The 13,376-nt window shown below is 44.3% G+C and overlaps 1 protein-coding gene across 1 annotated transcript in view; it reads right to left on the reverse strand.

Annotated features, from left to right (window-relative positions):
• The window catches only part of KIAA1217 (KIAA1217 ortholog), a 283,978-nt gene that overhangs the window by 46,255 nt on the left and 224,347 nt on the right, over window positions 1-13,376 (reverse strand). The window lies entirely within an intron of this gene.

Genomic DNA, 13,376 nt, shown 5'->3' on the forward strand with positions numbered 1-13,376 from the left:
CACATGAGAGGGGGGAGGGGCAGAGGGAGAAGCAGACTCCCCACCGAGCAGGGAGCCCGATGCGGGACTCGATCCCGGGACTCCAGGATCATGACCTGAGCCGAAGGCAGTCGCTCAACCGACTGAGCCACCCAGGTGCCCAAGACATCGTGGCTTTTAAAAACAAGCCAACCTCTTTATCTGGTACCCCACGGAAAAAATCATGGCAGTCTGTTCTTTCACTAGAAAAAAAAAATAACTGGTTAAGTTGGACTTACTTGAGAGATGACGTATCTGTGTCTCAAACTTCTCAAGGGTAATTTTGTCTGTACACAAACTTTTGGCCTTGTGAGTATAACCCTCAGTGCCATATGAAACACTGAGCTTAATTTCACAATTATGAGTTTCTGACTTCACAATTCCATTCATTTTCGTTAGTTTAAAATGGATGGTCTGACACAATCCTGAGTTTCTTGGATGTAAGTCATGCAGTCTGAATAGTTACAGGTTGTGAACACAGTAAGGAAAAAATATTCAACTGATGTGCTAAATAAATAGTATGATCTCTCTGTTCTGCTGGTCGGGGGAGAAGAAATTGCAAATAGAGTGGAAATTCCATGGAGTGACTTTCCAGTTGTTTCCAGGCAGAGTAGTAAAGGCTAAACTTCTGAGCTGCACAGTGTCTTGAGTCTTACCTGTGCTTTTGGCCTCCTCTCTGCCGTAAGACAGTGCATGTGCCAAACAGAGAACTTAGTAAGAAATTCTAATCAAGAAATCAGGTTAGGAAACTTCCAATGGAAATCCCAAGTTTATCAGACCCAAGGGGCAAAAGAAAAGATGGTGGTGGTCGATCATGCTGCCTGCCACGTGGGAGACACAGACTTAGACAAATGGGCTCTTGGGAAACGAATGACACCCCTGCAGATCTGCTGAGCACCAGAAGGAAGTTGTCCAGTGCCCCCGTTCTTCCCACAGTAATGCAGGAGTCAAGCTAATGACCCTAAGTGGAGGGGCATTTGGAGGCCCTTGAGACGGTACTAGTTCACTGCTCTTACTCAATCCTAGGCAAATGCAAAGGATCCCTCCCTCCCTCCCTTCATCCCTTCCTTCTTTAAGTGGCATGACATTTTTAGAGTCTAGGCAGCTTTGGTTAGGAAATGGCTTAAAGGAGTCTGTGAAGCTGGAGTGTGGGATAGGAAGGCACGGTGACAACCTAACCAGACACAGATGACAGCAATGTTGAGAACTAGGTAAATCTACAACTATAGAGAACCAATGAGAATCCGACAGGAGGAAACGGCAGAAGGGATTCCAACATTGGCTCGAGGTGCAACCTTGATTAGGGCTCAGTCAGTGGTCTTTCTGATCACTCTGGTCAACAGCTTTCATGACCCAGTTTAACAAAGGAGGGCAGCAGCATTAAAAACCAAGCAAACCACCTGAATCATTCCAGGGTCAGAACACTGCTCTCGAAACTGACTCATCACCATGGGTCCTCTCCATATGGGCGTCCAAGGGCTTCATACATGCCTTTGGCTTTGTCCTCAGCTCAATGGGTACTTGGCTTCTCACTGGGCTTCCCCGGACAGTGGTTTTAGGATGCAGACAAACACGACACCCAAATCTCCCTCCACTCTTCCTTCCTCATCAGACATGATGTTGACATAATCACAGAACTGCCTGGGATAAGAGTTCGAATGCTCTGGAGCGAAGCCCTATACTCGGTCCTACACACACACACTTGGTTCTCCCTTTCTCTCTCTGAGGACGGTTGTGAACACTCCCTGTGTGACCTCCTTTGGGCTATGTCACTGGTGGGGCCACCAGGAAGGAGACATGATTTGTCAGAGCCTTGAGAGTTCAGAACACTTGAGCCTGATGGCCGAGGGGGCCAACTCTCCCCCATTGTCCAGGGAACAGCATGGCCGGCACGTGACCGGAGCACGTGATCATACACGTATGTTCCACTGCCTCGGCCAAAACCACTTGATAAAAATACAATTCTTTTGACACATGGTAATGAGAAATCTTTTCCCCTCCTATTTAATCATCAAAGTGTTTCTGGTTTCAGGATTCATTTGAGGGAGATTATCTGATTTATAAATTCATAAATAAGATTGTCTTTCCATTTCATGGTCGGTAATCTGGAAACAATTTTATGGTTTAACTAAATTACAGCAACTGGAAATTTATGCAGCCTTCTCCCATGATGAAATGTTATGAAGTACGTTTTAATGTGAAAAGGAAAAAAGAGAAATGCAGCGGAAGACGAGAAATTAAATACGACCCTGTCTTTTGTTGCAGTGGCAATCCTGTATGATAACCAACAGAGTATTAAAGGTGCTTCGGCCAATTCTTGCCAATATTGCTTGGCTTAAGGTATTTCAGAACTGGTCTAATTACTGTTGAAAAGATGGTTTAAAAGTGATTTCATAAGCCATTTTGTATCATTCCATAAACCATATTTATGTGATTAGTATGTATGGTTAACTAGTCATTTAGTGCCATAAGTCAGCCCGGCTGAATGCATCTTCTTGGGGCCCAAGCATAATATTAATAAAAAATTCAAGTCCAATCCAGGGAAAGTGCTGATTCCAGTATTTGAATTCCTTCTGCTACAACCAGCTTTCCTGGTAAGCCCGCGTCCGCCTGTGATGCATGGTCTGCTGTCTTCAGAGTGCAGGGAAGGAAAGAGTCTGCATTTGTGGGGAATATGTTTATCCAATAACTCCATTTATCCAACTTTTGGATTCAAGTTTTCACCTTCAACATTTTTTGACCAAGGACTTGTCTCTGTGCTGACCAAGGCCTCATTAAACCCAAATTAAGTCCTTATCATTGAATATCTAAGTAAATTAATGGCTATTAAAAAACAAGTCGGCGCCATAACAACTAGGAGACTGGTAATTCTATAATGAATCCCTAAGGATATGTTTTTAAATATCCAGAAGAAGTGTCAGGGAGCTGAGGGAAACTACTAGGCTGAGCTGCTGTGATCAGCCCTGGGGCGGGGCGGCACTCGCCTTCCAAACCAGTTACCAACGCTGAAACCCACTGGTGCGGGATAGTCAGTAATGCCGACGGTTTCGGGGGGCTGGCCTTCAGGGAGTGCTTCCAGGGGGCCCATCAATTCATTTCCAGTTCTGATATTTTGTGATTATTTCTTTTTTTTTGTCTGGCTCCTGCTCATTCCCTGTCATCTCTCTCCCCCCAGAAAGTCATAAATGGCCGACAAGTCATCAGCAAACGTTTTAAAGCACTTACCATGTGGCTAGGCACAGAAGAAGCTGCTGCGGACACGGCAGTGAATGAAGTATCATCATTCCTTTCTCAGAGTCACTTTTTTTTTGTTTGTTTCTGGGAGAAAATCTAAGTGAACTAAAACCCCTTAGTCTTGGCAGTGTCAAAGGCATTTTCCAGAACTGAGTAGCTAACAGGCTTACAGCTAGGCTATGCCCTTGTTTGCTCATGCCCTGATTCTCTGGTATGAGGGGGGGGAAAAAAACCCAAAGTAATTAAAGTCACTGTTTTCAGAAGAGTTCAACAGAACATTGGAATTCAAATGATCTGAATTTGTGGTAAAGCTTCAAATAGGACTCTGAGCAATGAATTTTCTATTTCTGCCTGATGTTAACCTATTGGTGAAAGAACTGTATAACTAAAAACATTCCTTCTGAAAACTCCCAATCAATTTAACTTCTCACTGAAACGTCTAGATTTATTGAAGAGACACTGATGACGTGGGCAGTAACTGCAGGTGCCATGTTTTTTTTACGCACTAAGGTCGCATGCGACCAGGTCTGGCACTTTCTCTTGTGTTCTCAGTCCTTAGACAAAAACTGTATACAAAGGGTCATGAAGAAATGTCACTGATATATGTTAAGAAAAAAAAAAAAGATGAAGAAGATAGCAGGAGGGGAAGAATGAAGGGGGGAAATCGGAGGGGGAGACGAACCATGAGAGACGATGGACTCTGAAAAACAAACTGAGGGTTCTAGAGGGGAGGGGGTGGGGGATGGGCTAGCCTGGTGATGGGTATTAAGGAGGGCACGTTCTGCATGGAGCACTGGGTGTTATACGCAAACAATGAATCATGGAACATTACATCAAAAACTAATGATGTAATGTATGGTGACTAACATAACAATAAAACAATTAAAAAAAAAAGAAATGTCATTGATAACACTGACCTTGAAGGCTGCTATCTCCTCCCATCCCCCCATCCTCTGCTCATGGAGAAGGAAGGCTGGGTATGTTCTATGTTTCCTATTACCACTTCAGCCCACTGTTCTGTCCGGCCGCTCAACATCTGCCATCTTCTGAATTCTGACTTACTCATCTGCAAATGCCCTACCAGCATCTCGGTTATTCCCACATCCTTGGAGGACTTCAGCATGGAAAGCCAGCCTCCGCTCTGTCACATTCCAATTCATCATCTCTTAGAGCTTCAACATCCGCTCAGGTAACCCTTTCAAAAGTTGGCCATTACAAGACCCTTGACTCTTCTTCACAGACATACTCTGACCTTCAATTCTTACTCGGTATGGTTGTACTGCCTAGATCTGAAAAGTCCAGCTTTTCCCCGAGTCAAGAAAGAAACAATGACCAAAGCAAAGATGTTCACCTGGAATGGTCTGCATTTTACTGAAGATAAGCACATCAATGACGTCTGTAAAGAAACAGGCAAAAAATGGAGCCCCATTTATAAGGATTCGGGGAAAAAAAGCTATTTCTAATCTTTCTTCATAAATTCACTGAGGCACTGAAAAAATGAAAGTTCATGATGAGATGTGAAGAGAGAATGCTGTGTTCTTGGAATAAATAGTTCTTCACATATTAGCTTGTAACTGATGCCGTTCCCCGAAAGGACTCATGTAACATTTGACTGCCAACAACTTCAGCGATCACTTGTGTGTGAGCACTGTGATGGGCACTGAGGGCAAATGCTACTGGTCTTTCTTGCTGAGCCCAGGCTTCGGATGACCCGGCTGGGGGGTGGGGGCTGGGCACAGCTGGCTGGGTTCTAGGAGGTGTGTGTACTCCTAGTGGTCAGGTGCCCCTGGATGATGGACACAGAGGGTCAGCTGGGGAAGAGCAACTCCTCCTAGAAGCAGACATGTGAATGAAGCCAAAAAGGATAGGATTTAGCAGAGGGAGAAGGGGGAGGAGAAGAGAGAACAGTGCTCTAAGGGGAGTCCTAGGGCAAGGGCAGAGGAATTAGACTAAGAACATTTAATGGGAGCAACAATTCTGGAGCAGGAATTAATCTAGATTTGTTCTCTGGCCCCAGAGGTGGGCAGGGACAGGGTAGGGAGACCAGGTAGGAGGTCACGGTCGCAGATCAGGTAAGAGGGGTGGTGGCTCGCACCCATGTGGCACCAGGGGAGCTCGAGAACGAGGGCTGGAGTCAGGGACAGCATTCTCTGGGTGTCCAAGTGGGGAGCGTGAGAGACAGCAATCAAGAGGACACCAAGGCTTCTGACCCAAGTAAGGGATGAACGAAGCCGTCGTGTCTGAGATGCATACCCGAGACAAGAAGATAGCTTCTCCAGACACATGGGGCTCGAACTGACCCGCAGCCGGCCACAGGGAGAGACAGAGCTGCACTCCTATGCCACTTCATGAATGTCTCCAAGCTGCCGCTTCCTCAACCATCCAAGGAGGATCACAACAGCCTTCCCTGTCCCACGGGGCTGTCCTCCCACAGAGGCGTGGAAATGAGGACGAGAGAGAAAGTGTACGGCCAAGTACACTGTCACCTGAGGGTCATGAGGGATGTGCAAGGCTTCCTTTCCTCCCCTGGGCTTCATCCGTCCAACAAATATTGTTCTGGCATCGACTGTGTGCCAGGCACAGATCCAGGAGCTGGGGATGTGGCGGTGAATAAAGCGAAGGGCTTGCCCTCATGGAGCTTACATTCCAGGGGGTGAGGGGAAGGGTACAGCAAACGAAGGAAGTGGAGAATTACATATATGTAAGCATATAAACATATGTGTATGCTCTTATATAGAAATAGGTATTTAATTATACCATTTTGTGTGTGCATGTGTGTACGTGTGCATGTGTGTGCAGACAGCCAGTAAAGGCCTCACTGAGCTGACGTTGTTGGAGTAAAAGCCTTGATGTTGGTGAGAAGCCAATAATCAGGTAGACAGCGGGCAGAAGAAGAAGGCATGAGGCAGAGGAAGAGCAAGTGCAAAGTCCCAGAGGTAGGAAAGGTCCAACACGTTCAAACACAGGAAGCCAGGGAATGAGGAGCTGGAGATCAGTTACGTGAAAGGCTGAATGAACTTCTGGCACGCAGAGGAACCGAGGCCTTCAAAGGTTGGCACCCCTTGTTAAATAGAGGTGCCAATTTTCTTACGCCCAACACTCCAAGAGTATACCATGTCTGAAATGCGGCCAGACTTAGGATTCTAGAATTACAGAATTTTCTGGTTGGAAGGAACTTATTTAGGCCCCACAGTTTGCCTTCCATTCTGGGTTAGTGATCTTGACAAGCAAAAAAAAAAAAAAAAAAAAGGCGTGGCAGGCCCCACGGGTCACGTTAAGCTCAGCTACACCCAGCTCCATGCTCCCAGGAGAACAATCATGCCTTGCTGTTCCAACAGCATTCCGCCCAGCACAGCAAATGGGCCTGGGAGTTCTCCAGGTAGCCTCAAAGCTAGTTCACAACTTGCTTTCCAGGTAGGCTATTCTGGCTGGGACCAGAATACAGTCCCAAGTCAGACATAAGGACACACAGTCTCTCAGATCCCAACAGCCAGATCCAATGGCCCTGCAGAATGGAGCCATGGACTGCTCTTATTTATAGAACTTCCCAGTTCACACCCGTGTTCATTTAAGCAGATCCATCAAGAGGTCATACTACCATCCCCCTGTTACAGCAAAGGGCATGGAGGTTTAGCCGGGCAGGGGCTCTCCCAAGTACACACAGCGAGTTCACCTGCAAACCCCCGCATCTTGTGCTCCCTGCCTCACATAGTGACTCACCATCTGGGGAGAGGCGCTCCATTTCCCGGGAGACGAGAACCTTCACTCCCCAGAATGAGCCTACACCCTGGCTTGTGCAATCACCTATTTTGCATTTTCTTTCTCTTCCCCGAGGGTAATGTTTCATATTCATGCTCTGGAAGTGACATCGTGGATTTTGTACAGGTACAAACCAGTATGAACAGCCGTTCATTCATGTTCCAGCTACCTGACCAGGGGCGTCATTTACCTTCCAACAAGAGATGGTGTCGGAGGTGATGGAGAGATGGTCTCTTGAGTGGTCCTATGGGAGCTATGGAAATAAGCTCTCCACTCCCACCTGCTTTTGATCTGGAAAAACCTTAGTGTGAACTCAAAAGATACCGACTCAGGAGAAAGAAGGAAGACATTTCCTATAGTTGGCCTCCCTCGTGTCCTTTTGTATTTTGTCTTCTTAGATATTTGGGTTTACTGGAGGAGTTAGGGACATATTGTCTTTATTACAAAGACAGAGAAAATATTGAAACAGTTTGATAGTGAAAACATCATTCGGCTGGAGGAGCTCCAGACACTGGGCCTTTGGGAAATCTCCTGTCTGTTTCTCCTTTAAAGTGAGCGATTAGCACAATGGTCTCTAAGACCCCGTCAGCTCTGAAGATGGCTGGGGAGGGAGAGGAAGTATTTACTACTCATACCAGTTGGCCCTACACGAGTGTAGTGGGCAATACAGACTTTTGAAGACCCGCAATTTTTGGAAGTTTGAATTAATGCTTAGACCTGGCAATATTTTTGAATCACTTCATTCATGAAAAATAAAACTTGGAAAACTCAAGTAAAGACAAGTGTAAATCTCCGTCCCAAGAGAGGCTAAAACATGGCCTGGACATCATGAGGACCCAGGATTATCCAGCTCCTGGGCCATCGGGCTACTGAGAGGAACCCCATCTTCGGGCCGGGCGGTAACCACACAGACTCTACACTGAGCTGCTCTTGCCATAGTTCAAGGAGGCAGAACCCATCCCTAAACATTTATTCCTCTTCTCTTTGAAGAAGGCAAGGGAAGGGGATTATCTGAATCGCACAGTATTTAGGTTACTCTGGCTTTGCTGCTGGCTTCAGACCTAAGGCATTGGATTGACAGCACCTCGTGAATATTCAAAGGAGATACAGGGGTGCATTTTAATTTCATCTAATTAGTGACAGATGATGGCTTTCCCTTTTAAGAAACTGGTTTGTTTAAAGTAACACAGACCTTGTGGCATTCATTCCACCGGTATTTCCCGATAGACTATCCCTTGTGGAAGAGCAGAGCTATCTTCATAAATTTGTCAGTTGGTTAAGTATCATGTTTACCAGTCAGCTCTTGCCTGAATCCGGCAGCCTAAGGAATGACACGTGAATATTACTTGACCACAAAGCTAGATTCCCGGGCATGAAGTAATAATTCAATTTATCAGCAGTGATTTGACTTCTGAGACCAGCAGAGCATCATATCTAGGTGCCATGTGTATAGTACCAGAATGGCAGAAATACAGCAAATTTGGGATAGAGATCGGTCTGTCTTTCCAAATGACATCCTTTGATTTCACTGTGTATATCCCTTGAATTGTAGTCCATTCCGACATTCTCATGAAAGCTCCCAGACCAGCGCAAGTTCGGGACAGGGCTCTTTTTTTTCCTGAATTCATAGCAATTACTGTCTGTATCACTTCTTTTGAATTAATTATGTACAAGCAGTCCCCAGATTATGACAGCCTTGTAATTGAAAAGTTTACTTGTACTTTCATTGTTTAGAACTTGGAATAAATGGTGGTTGGGTTTCCAGCTGGTCCACGGAAGCCTCTTCAACCTACAGTGTATTATTAGTGCAATCATTGTTCCTCATTGTTTTCAAGAAAAAACGTGTCCTGACTTTCCAGCTGGACGTGGAGATGTGGAGAACAGATCTCCCCCCTGGAGCTCCAGCCTCAGGGAAGGACACTTGCCCCCCTTAGTGACCTGGCATGGTGTCCTCCCTTCTCTTTGCTTCGCTAGGAGACGGTGACAAGAAGAGCATCCCTGGGCTTCACCCATGAATGAAATCCTACTGCTGTGGTTGTTCCTACGAAACAGCTGTTAGCCTGCATTTTTAGTTCAGAAGCTTCCTGTCCTTAACCATGGCATTGCTTATAGGTTTGTATCATGCTTTTAATGTTTTATGACTGTCTTCCCAGTTTATATCCCTTGTGCATGGGGACCACATCGAGGTTTCTCTTACGCTGTAAAGCATCCAGCCCACAGCTCAACACTTAAGAGGGGCTCAATAAACATTTATTGATTCATAATTAGAGCTACGTGGGAAAGCGGTTCAGACAAGAGCTGAACCAGTCAGGCACTGTTAGGCAGCAAAACGGATGACCTAGTAATGTCAGCGCTACCTGGTTAGGTAGCCCTGTCATCAATCATATAGCTCAGGCGCAGTTAAAAGGATGCCGTAATCCTGGCTTGTCTTTTTTCCTCCCGGACCCAAGAAGAAATGTCACTCTGACTGCTCTCCTGAAATGGATTTTAAAGGGGCTTTGATATTCTAAGCATTCTACCTTGGATCTTTAAGCCCAGCTAATTCTCTTCTCTGTTCACACTTAGTTTTATCCTCTCCACAGCCCCCACCTGCTTTATGTTCTTCCTGGGGGTACGCTTGACAATTTGTCTCCTTGCTTCTTTAGGTACAATCCTGGTCCTAGCCATCTCTCTGTACTGATCTCTGTTTAGTAGCATGTAGTAGAGTGTTTTGCTCAAAGTAGGAACACACAACTACTTACCCTATGGAACATACGGCACTTAATTGTAATGAGTTGTTCCAGCCCATGAGGTAGATGTTATTATTATAATACCTATTTTACAGATAAGCGAACTGAGGCAGAGATTCAGTAACTTGTCAAAGGTCTCCACTGCTAGCAAGTGTTAGAACTGGGACTTGAACCCAGGCAGTCTGGCTTTGGAGTTCACGTTCATAAACACTGCACATTGCTGCCCCTCAATAAATGGTTGATCACAGATGGATTGAATCAAAGGTAATAACAGCAAGTTCTCAGAATAATGAAGTTGCTTTACCAAGAGGTGAAGGGCACAATTCGGGTAACAATTGTCAAGATCCATCTTTTAAGAATGTCACAATTTATATTATTTGAGTGTGGGGTACTCTTTCACTTCTCTACTTCATTAAGTAGAAAAAGTCCAAATTTCCTCTAGAGCGGTGCTTCTCAAACAGGAGCATTTGCGTCTGCCCCCCACCACAGGGGGTGCATTTGACAATGTCTGGAGACATTTTGATTGTCATGACTAGGGCAGGGTTGGGGGCAGGTTGCTACCGGCATCTTAGTGGAGAAGAAGCTAGAGACACCACTAAACATACTTCAAAGCACAGGAGAGCCCCTCCGCCTGGCAAACAATAAATTATCCGGCCCAAAATATCAACAGGTGCAGAAGTTAAGAAACCTTGTTCTAGAAAGATCCCAAGTCTAACCACTTAGGAGGCCTCTGATGTGGCTCACTTTTGACTATACACTCAGAAAAGGAAAAAAAAAAATCATTAATTTTAGGATAAAGCATTGTTTGAAAATCTTCAAAGGTCCGCCAGTCACTGTGAACATTTTTCAATGACATAAATCTGAATTTAGACTTTCATTCAGTCGATTGTTCAATCAAGGATGCATCCCACCCCTCAAAGCTACCAACAGAATTACATGTAATTCTCCTCCAGTAAGAAAGTGACTTGATGAACAACAGTAGCACGCAGGCTTCCTCCTGTATACAGAAGCTTCTTTCCTCTTCTGAGGGGCTTCTCTAAATTGGAGAATTCTTAGAAATTATGATGTGATCTCATATGGCTTTTCTTTTGCCAGATAGAGGTGTCGAGGCAAGGCAAGAATTTGCTCTCCCCAGTGGACTCTTGACTCATTTGTGGAATTCAGCTATTGTAGATGTGGAATGATGTAAAAATATGATCTCAGTTCAAGTTTACCATGTCTTGAACAACATTACATTAGGAGGAATCTGTTATACATCTGGAAAGGGAGCTATTAGTCACTTTGCAATGAGCATTCTTGAATTTCAATAAAGATATTTTACGTTATAGGATCCAAACTATAAATAGAAAGTAGCAAAACATAAATGTCCTAGATTTTTACAATTTTTAAGGGCTGTTTTATGTGCCATGAATAGAAATAACGATGCTATTTAATGAAGGAATTTTATAACCTAGGGAAGACAGAGCCTTACACACTGAGTCATCTGTCACACACTGTCCACCCCCCCACCCCCAGCACTCCCTCACAGCCACGTGGGGCATTCTCTTCTTGGGGTCCCAGCTGAAGGAAAACCATCTGGATAAAGCCACCTTCTCACTTGAGATCATTTTCTTTCTAGAAGCTCAGATGTGAGAATTGCTATATTGAAAAAGTCAAAGTGGCTATAATCTGCTCCTTTAACCCCCAAATCGATGGCCATCTTGGGAGGAGAGCCCCACCGTCCTCTATGTTCTACTATACACATGATTTTTTCCCAGATCGTCTATATATAATTTGTCATCACTAGATGCTTTGTGGAAACGTCTTTGTAAGACAAGAGAAGTCAAATGTGTTAGATCAAGGCACATGACTAAATACAAGGACCAAGATGAAATTACTTCATCTTTAACTCTTCATTTTCAAGTCAACAGAGTTGTTATAAAATCATGCTCCCTGCCCCGCGCCACCCCCCCCCAAAAGCTACCGTTGGAGGTTTCCTAAGTACAGATGGGAAAGAAAGAATTTTCCTCTCTGATTTCAAACATCCTGCAGTTATTCGGGCTATTTCTTCTGAACAGCACCTGAATCCAGCAGGGCCCAAAAGAAAGCTGTGCTACAGATTTCTTAGTCCCCCTCCTGCGTTTTTGTAGCTTCACATTTTAGATGTAAAATTTCACTTGAGAGTTTCATAGAAAAAGCATTCTCAAGATTTATTTGCTGTTTAATAGCACGAAAGGGCGACGGAAATTGGTTTGGCGCTTTATAGGGCTCCGCACTCAAAATGTAGACTTTTAGGGGTTGAACTCTTAAAACACACCGATTAACTGTATCTAATAACAGCAGAGGTGCAAACAATGGGCTCTGATTTTGTGCTTCAGTAATTGTTTCTGGCGCTCTCGTTTTGAAAAATTTTTCTTTGCCATAGTACTTGCATTCATTTTTCAGAAATAAAATCTATCAAAGATGCTCTTTCTTTCCCCATTGCTGCATACTGTGCTAATATACTAGCTGGGGCAGTTATATTTTAAATGGCCTGTATATATTTAGCAGCATAATTATGCAAATGCTACCATGTTTATGACTGTAAATATCCTTCAGGAGCAGCTACTTAGCATCGAGTCCTGAAACAATTTCTTAAGAGTTCTGGTTGAAGTGCTCAGAATTCACCCCTAAATTTACTTCTCTGCTGGGTGAAGGTGTGGCTCACAGGTCTCCCTCATCAGGTAGAATATTGCACAGTGGTAAAAAGTATGGATTCTTTGATATGGACATTCTATGCCACTTACTGGCTTTGTGACCTTGAGGAAGTACTTAACCTCTCTGAGCCTCAGTTTCTGCATCTGTAAACTAGGGATGATGAGGGGCACCTGGGTGGCAAAGTCGGTTGGGTGGCCAACTCTTGATTTGGCTCGGGTGATGATCTCAGGGTCCTGGGATCCAGCCCAGTGTTGGGCTCCGCGCTTAGCTGGGAGTCTGCTTCAGGATTCTCTCTTTTACCCTCTGCCCCTCCCCCCATGTGCTTGCTCTCTCTCTCTCAAATAAATAAATCTTAAAAAAATCGGGATGATGATAGTATGTAGGTGATACTATCCTTTTGGCAAGAAATGGGGAATAGTGGTTCTAATAAAGTGCTGAGTCACTGAATATCCAGATCTTATTTCTTATATCCCTTCTGAATTCATAGATGACAACAGGTAAAATGCCTAACCTCTTTCAGACTCAGTTTCTTTGACTAGATTTTTATTATGTTGGCTTCTTTCAACCAATTTAGGCTAGATAAATTTCCTCTATCAAAATTAGCTCTCCTATTATTATATGAAATTTGGAGGGTCTTTAAAATGCACTGGGCTGGTAAGTTACACAAAAAAAGTGTGTATTAGAAAATAAATTTAAATACTCAGAGTGTCTCATTCCCTAGAAGATTTTTGCTGATCTCAGTTACCACTCCTGAGCGGGTATTAAATCTAAACCATCCTATTCTCATGCAAATTCATATTTATCACCCTAGATGACAGAGAGTGACACATTCTTTCCATTTCCCAAGGCCAGATGAGAAAGCAAAATTGCACTCTGTAAGGAAAAATACAAATTGCCATTTCAGACGTTAAAACTTGAACCACTCACTCCTTCTTTTCAGTGGCAGATCAATTATCATGA

The sequence above is a fragment of the Leptonychotes weddellii genome, chromosome 5, assembly GCF_054177405.1.
Source record: "Leptonychotes weddellii isolate Sample4059 chromosome 5, ASM5417740v2, whole genome shotgun sequence".
Taxonomy (NCBI): domain Eukaryota; kingdom Metazoa; phylum Chordata; class Mammalia; order Carnivora; family Phocidae; genus Leptonychotes; species Leptonychotes weddellii.